Genomic DNA, 7,449 nt, shown 5'->3' with positions numbered 1-7,449 from the left:
AATATTGCTCTCACCAAATTCACTCCCGGACGAGCACCCAATTTGTTACGCTTGCCTGGCTCAGGACAAGGTGACAAAAAGGGAGACGACACATGGATAACAATAATAGGAGATTTATTAAAGTATATAATATTGAATTGAAATAATGATAACGTAAATAGTAACAACAACCCAAAAATGGCTGCTGGTCGACAAGGAAGAGAGCGAGTCCATCAATTTGACCCCCTCTTAAAGTTCCTGGGACAATCAGGATGATCACCTTCACCTGTGCCCATCAGGAACCAAGAGAGAGGGTCAACAAGACAATAGATGTTTGGCGCCCACTGGTGGTACCAGTGTGGATCGTCACAACAGAGTGCATGATCAATACTATTTGGTAAGCTTTATCTTATGTTTAAGCTTGCCGGCATTATGTTTAGTTGCTATGCTATGTGGCTATGCCATGTTTACCTATCCTGCTCAGGTTGACAGTTTGTGTGCTAATGCCGCCACCTACTGGGTGGGAGGAATAACTGTCCGGGCTTCAAAAAGAACTATTTCCTGTTGTAGTCTTGGATACTGAAACAGCTATTACTACTCAAGTAATCCATATGTTATGTTTTTCCATATTATGTATTTGGACCCTTGGTCCCTACGTTAGCCTGCAGGCCGTTCTTAACACTGATGTCCCATTAGGCAATGTGAGATAGCATTTATTTGCTCTCCCAATTCGATTTTTTTTATTATTTCTTACAGACTCTTCACACTGGAGATAACCCATTATGTTTGTAATCAGGGAGCCACCCTAGAGACAAGTTAATTGAGACAAGTTAGATGCATCGGAAGTTAAGGGATAGAAGTAACCTGCTGTCTTCTTCATTTGGGGAAGGAGACTTGGGGTTGGTAAGTGGGGGGGGTGGGGAGGGTAGAGGGTGGGTAACCTTGAAAGACGATTTATTTTCCTTGAACGTTCAATGTGATTCCGTGCTCTCACTTCTTATCATTTATTGTACAATTTTTTCTCCTACTTGCATTTTAGACAATGGCTAATATTCCAAACATCGGGAGGGCTAATATAGCCACTCCAACCAGATTTATCACCTGGAATGTAAAGGGTATGAATTGTCAGAAAAAACGGTCAAAGGTTCTTTCCCACCTGAAACATCTAAAAGCGGAAATATTTTTTTTGCAGGAAACACACTTACGTATATCAGATCATGCTAGACTTCGCAAATCTTGGATTGGACAGGTGTTTCACTCTTCCTTTAACTCTAAATCCAGAGGTGTCGCAATACTTATTGACAAGAAAATACAATTCTCTGCTTCCACTACTATTTCAGATCCACAGGGTAGATACATGGTTGTTGTAGGCACCCTTCTTCAAACGCCAGTGCTGCTCGTTAATGTCTACGCCCCGAATTTTGATGACGCAAGTTTTGCCAACAGGCTTCTGTCCTCCCTCCCTGGTTTAAATACACACCTCATGATCTTTGGTGGCGACCTTAACACTGTTATTAACCCAGCATTAGACAGATCAAGTTCTAGTACTACAACACAATCTAATATGTCCAGAGCTTTTTCTTTGTTTATGGATCAGAATGGATGTGTAGACCCATGGAGATTTAATAACCCAAATAAAAAAAATTCAAATCATTTTTCTCTCATGCCCATCATTCATTTTCTAGGATAGATTATTTTTTCAGATCACTCCTCCCGGCTGTAGTTTCTTCAGATTATCAAGCGATTGTTGTTTCAGATCATGCCCCATTGTCACTCGACCTATCTTTCGCTAATCCAAAGGGAGACCCTCCCCAGTGGAGACTTAACTCCCTCCTCCTATCAGACCGAACTTTTTGTGAATATATAACCTCCTCCATCGATACATTTATTAACATTAACCAAGGTGATTCGGTCTCCCACTCTCTACTATGGGAAACATTAAAAGCATTTCTCAGAGGCCAAATTATCTATTTTTCCGCACATAAAAACAAAACAGAGAAAGCTGCAATAACCAACTTAACAAACTCTATTTCTGATCTGGACCGCGCCTACTCTTCCAATCCCACTGCAGAATTATACAAAAAACGGCTGAACCTGCAGACTGAATTCAATTTGCTATCCACAAGAAGAGCTCAGGAAAGCTTTATCCCAAGGCCTGTTCTGAGGAGAAACACTCTACTGGCTGAATTAGTGGAGAAACTGAAGAAGACAGGACTCCAAGCTGCTCCTCCTGCTCACTGTTATGCTGGACCTGGAGATGTGGCGTGTGATGTCTGCACTGGGAGAAAGCAGAAAGCCCTCATGTCCTGTCTGGTGTGCATGGCCTCTTACTGTGAGACTCACCTCCAGCCTCACTACGAATCTCCTGCCTTTAAGAAGCACAAGCTGGTCAAAGCCTCCACACAACTGCAGGAGAAGATCTGCTCTCGTCATGATGAAGTGATGAAGATGTTCTGTCGCACTGACCAGCAGTGTATCTGTTACCTGTGTTCCGTGGATGAACATAAAGGCCATGATACAGTCTCAGCTGCTGCAGAAAGGACTGAGAAGCAGGTAAGAACCAGAGCTACTCGTCGGTGACTGATTTGGTAGCAGAATCATGAAAGACACCCACCTGTAGCCAGGGTAGACCTTCAAGAGGTAAGAGAAAATAACCTCTCCTTCAACATCAGCCGGGGTGGGGGGGGGCGGGCGCTCTCTGATTGGTCCGTAGATGCACAGCCCGGTGTGCATTTTTCGAATGTTTTCGAGTGTTCATATTTGTCATGTATTAGTAGGATTCTGTCTAGATTTTATGTAACGTTTTTTTTTTTCCAGTTGACTTGGATCTGGGGAAACGATGGAGGACCAGCTGAATATATTCGAGAAGCTGTCAGAACCCAGCCAAGTGCCAGTTCGGGCAGTCATCCATCACCTTCCTCGGACACCATGTCGCTCCGCTGGGAGCCGCCCCTCTTCCCGCCAGGGTGGAGGCCATCACCAGTTTCCCCCGTCCCCGCACGATACAGTCTCTACAAGAGTTCCTGGGCATGGTGAATTTTTACAACCGTTTTATTCCCCATGCCGCCCACCTCATGCGTCCCTTGTACGAGACCCTGCGGGGAAAAGGGTCCAAGGACGTGTTGGACTGGTCCCCGGAGATGGACAAGGCTTTCGGGGCTGATACATCGATTCACATCGATGCACATCGATGCATCGATTCATTGACTAACGATCTGATTACATCGACGCAATGTTGTTTACACTGAGACGTATTAAACCTTGTACCCCACTTACTTGACATGAAGCTACTTTAAGCTACATGTTTTTACGAACATGGCTAAACTCTATAGCCCTCCAACCACCCTTGCCCCCCTGGGTTCCAGCGACCACAAGTGTCTGGTGTTGAGCCCAATAAACACAACAGGGCAGAAACAACAGGTGAAGCGAAGGAGGGGCCGATTAGTGACGAACGAAAGAAAAGAGGCTCTTGCAACATGCATAGCTATGACTGACTGGTCTGCTGTTTACGAGGTTGAGGACATCACCACCAAAGCAGCAAGTTTTAACAACTATATCCAGACAGCGATGGACATATGCTTGCCTGTGAGACAGAAAAAAATAACAACCGCGGACAAACCGTGGATGACGGAGAAAATAAAGCAGGCTATAAAGAAAAGACAAAAAGCCTACAACAAATGGGGGAAAGTTGGAAAATGGAACGAAATTAGAAACTACATCCAAAGACTTATCCACAAGGCCAAAACAAGATACTATAAAAATGAAATGCAAAATCTAAAGAAAAAGAACCCCAAGCAGTGGTGGGACTTTATAAACAAAGGCCTAGGACGAACTAAATCACCCGATGCAAGAATCAGCAACTCCATCGATAAGATATTATAGTTTTGCTTCTCTTATGTTTACACAGAGTTGTAAAATAGTTTATTTTCTCAGAATGTAAATGGTTTTTGGATAAGAGCACTGGATATTCAGTACTTCTCAATGGAAAATGCAGAATGAATAATAATAATAATAATTTTAAAAAGGCTGCATAAAAAATAAAAAAAAAAGACTAACGTCATTGTTGCTGTTATAGGCCATGGATATCAATCCAGCAATGGGAGTTAAAGTGTGTCTGTTATCAAAACAGTTAGTTGGATTGGTGTATTTGGATTGCTAATGCTAATTCGAGTTGCTACGAATCCCTTGGACATCTTCAGTGTTCCATTTCTGACTCATACTGTCCCAGTAGGTGCTGTTTGCTTTTGACTGTATTAAAGTGTGCATATGGATAAATAAATGTTTCTCCCTAAAGGCACACGGTTGAATGTCCAATCCAGTCTGCAGGATGTGAACGCTGCGTTATGTTAATAAAGGCCACTTGGGGAAGGTTCTGGGTGGGCGCAGGTCTGGGTCACTCAACAATTCAGGGACTACTGCAGGCAGCACCAAACGCAGTACTGAGTGCTACACATATCTAGAGGCCCAACTCAGAGACAGTGTAAATGGTCCAGCTCTGCGCAGTGACTTCTGTGAAGAAGAAGAAGATCCTGCCTCTTAAATTACTCGTTTTCCAGAGAGCTTGGGGCTATGGGCCTTGATGGCTTTGAGGCATCATGCTCACACCTAGCGACCGTGGAACAACACCTCTGCCCACAGCCGGCCACCGTGCTTCTAGAGACCACCCCACCTGGTTCTCCAAGCCCACCGCCTGTTACCACCACTGAGACAGCGGCTCCACCCCTTCAGGACGATATCCCCCCTCAGACATTCACTGAGGTGCTTCAGTCAAACAGTGGAGGCGAACAGCTTCTTACCAACTTCATCCCGACCAATAGTGACCATGAGTCTACTACTACAGCTGTTGATTTAAGCCCGACTGACCTTGAAGCTGCTACACTAACGGGACCTGGCTGTGTTATAGATAACCCTGATCTGCTGCTACTTACTTACCAGCAGCACACCCCCTCCTGCCTACACACAGACCCCGGGATCCACCCAGGCTGAGGAATCCAGTCTGGACATTGTCAGAGGCCTGACCGCACCTTCCTTTAGTCCTCCACAATCCCGCCATGCCGTGCCCGAGGCGGTGGAGGCCACACTCAAATTGGAGATTCAGATTCAGGGGCCGGTCACCCACCCCACCACCGCAGCCTCCCAGGCTCCTGACACCACCACCACCACCACCCTCCTCTCTGCGTCTCCTATGGCCTCTCAGGCCAGCAACCCGCAGTCAACCGGCATCAGGGACGCCGACAGGTCTGGTATGGTGAAGAGTACGCCAGAGAGCTGGGGATCTCCTTCGACCTCCTGTGGGACGTGAAGAGCTCCTCCAAACAGGTGAGCGGGGGGTCCCAGGCGTTCTCCTGCTCTCTGTGTCCGTTCTCCTACACCTCCCAGACGTTCCTCCACAAGCATGTGAAGAGATGCCACCATGAGGAGTACGTCAGACTGCTGAGGACAGGAGTGATCAGACCAGAGACGTCTTCCAGAGGCCCACAACCTCCCCCCACCACCACAGACACCCCCCTCGCTCCTTCCAGAGGCCCACAACCGCCCCCCACCACCTCAGACACCCCCCTGCCCCCCAACCGCAAACAGAGACACAGACAAACCTGGACCTCACCACTGTGATCTGTGTGGGAGGGGCTTCACTACAAAGGGTAGTCTCAACAGACACCAGCCGGACCCGACACCATCAACCTCGGGCATGAACACACACCCGGGGCGGGAGCCTGAGGGACCGACCCAGGGTCTCCTACACGGAAGAGGAGGTACCGAAGGATGACCACTACCTCTACTGTGAGGAGTGCTAGGACTTCTTCCTTGAGGAGTGTGAGGTGCACGGCCCCCCCCTCTTCATCCCAGACAGCCCCGCCCCCCTGGGGGCTGCAGACAGGGCCAGGCTCACCCTGCCCCCTGGCCTGGAGGTGAGGACCTCAGGCATCCCTGGAGCCGGCCTGGGGGTGTTCAGCTATGGACCCAGCCTGGCTGTAGGAACACACTATGGCCCTTATGAAGGAGAGCTGACTGACCCGGAGCTGGCTGTGAAGAGTGGATACTCCTGGCTGATCTATAAGACCAACAAACCAAGAACGCCCAGTTCATCATCATCTCATGTAGACACAGGGATGACTATATTGATGCCAGGAGAGAGACCCACTCAAATTGGATGAGGTATGTGAATTGTGCCCGTACAGAGCAGGAGCAGAACTTGGTGGCGTTCCAGTATAGAGGAACCATCATGTACCGCTGCTGTCAGCCTGTGGCTGCTGGGCAGGAGTTGCTGGTCTGGTATGGTGAAGAGTACGCCAGAGAGCTGGGGATCTCCTTCGACCTCCTGTGGGACGTGAAGAGCTCCTCCAAACAGGTGAGCGGGGGGGTCCCAGGCGTTCTCCTGCTTTCTGTGTCCGTTCTCCTACACCTCCCAGACGTTCCTCCACAAGCATGTGAAGAGATGCCACCATGAGGAGTACGTCAGACTGCTCCCAGGCTTTTCACTGCTCCCAGTGTGGTAAGAACAGGGTTCGAGTTATGTGGGAGCCAATGGGAGCTGAGCTCCCATAAGGAAGGTCTGAGCTCCCATGAAAGCAGTCAAATCATACATCTGTGGGGGTCGCTAATAATACATTACCACAACCATTATTTGATCAAAAATGTCAATGTAACCCAGGCAAACCTGCAGGTCTGTGGGGAGAGTCCTGGGCCTCTGTGCCTCCAGAGTGGAGCTCACTCTCACACCCAGCAAGATCTCTCTCATGGGAGCCTCACTTCTCTTCACACATGTGGCACGGCTACACAAGCTCAGACTGAATCAGAGCATGGCAGTGAAACTGGCCAGACTGGTAACAGGGACATGGAGAGGCAGCGCTTCATTGACAATCCACAAGCTCTCCTTAGTCCTAAAGAGCCCCCAGCCACCGGAGAGAGTTGTCCAGGGTTGTGAGTAGTGTGGCCTCCCTGCTGAGACTCTGCACAGTGCAGTGTCTGGACCTGACTGGGTGCTGCCTCCCTGGTCACTCTCTCTTCACCCTCCTTGGTCACCAAGGTCCTCTGACTTTGAAATTGTCTTCTGAGACAGAGAAGCTGTTGCTTGTAGTCGTATACGAAGCACAAGACCAGGACCTGACTCAGTCGTTCCTGGAGAAGGTTGGTGGAGACCTGACCTCCTGCACTCTGGACTGGAAGGTCCACCTCTACCTGCTGCAGTGTTCAACCCTCGACATCACTGTGGACCTCAGGAAGAACAGGCTTCTCGAGAAAGACATTACCGATCTTCTGCCCTTTCTAGGGAGAGTGATTTTCAAAAGGCCCAGTCCCAGCTTTATGATGTCAGCCATCAGAGAGATATACAAGAGTCGTGCCAGTGGCTGTGTGTCCAGTTTGTTGAGGTCATCCAACCATGTGATCAACCTGAACACCAGAGAGATGGACAGAGTGGACTGTGCTTCTCTGCGCTTCACCCTCAAGCACAGTGACAGCGTCCAACTC

The sequence above is a fragment of the Nansenia antarctica genome (genome assembly GCF_963989245.1).
Source record: "Nansenia antarctica genome assembly, chromosome: 2".
In the NCBI taxonomy this organism is placed as follows: Eukaryota; Metazoa; Chordata; class Actinopteri; order Argentiniformes; family Microstomatidae; genus Nansenia; species Nansenia antarctica.
The sequence above is the reverse complement of the archived record's forward strand: the minus strand, read 5'-3'. Positions refer to the sequence as shown.